Source organism: Kryptolebias marmoratus, linkage group LG6 (assembly GCF_001649575.2).
Source record: "Kryptolebias marmoratus isolate JLee-2015 linkage group LG6, ASM164957v2, whole genome shotgun sequence".
Classification (NCBI taxonomy): Eukaryota; Metazoa; Chordata; class Actinopteri; order Cyprinodontiformes; family Rivulidae; genus Kryptolebias; species Kryptolebias marmoratus.
This window is the reverse complement of record NC_051435.1, coordinates 31144870-31145278: the sequence shown is the minus strand read 5'-3', so window position 1 is coordinate 31145278 and position 409 is coordinate 31144870.

Genomic DNA, 409 nt, shown 5'->3' with positions numbered 1-409 from the left:
AGATAGATAGATAGATAGATAGATAGATAGATAGATAGATAGATAGATAGATAGATAGATAGATAGATAGATAGATAGATAGATAGATGGATAGATAGATAGATGGATAGATAGATAGATAGATAGATAGATAGATAGATAGATAGATAGATAGATAGATAGCTTACACAGACACCTATGTCTGTGTGAGTAATATGTAATCAGAAATATTAAACAATACTATTTGTCTTTTGACACTGGTCCCTCGCCTGTCTTGCCTCTACATATTAAACTTGATTGTGTCTGTTGAACAGCAGCATGGAATGTGTGCTGCTGGATGTCATTTCTGGGTTGTATGCCTGGGTAACGCTTCTGATTCCAGGAGGTAACAAGCTCGCTACACAATAAGTAGGGTAGAAGGATTTTTTTT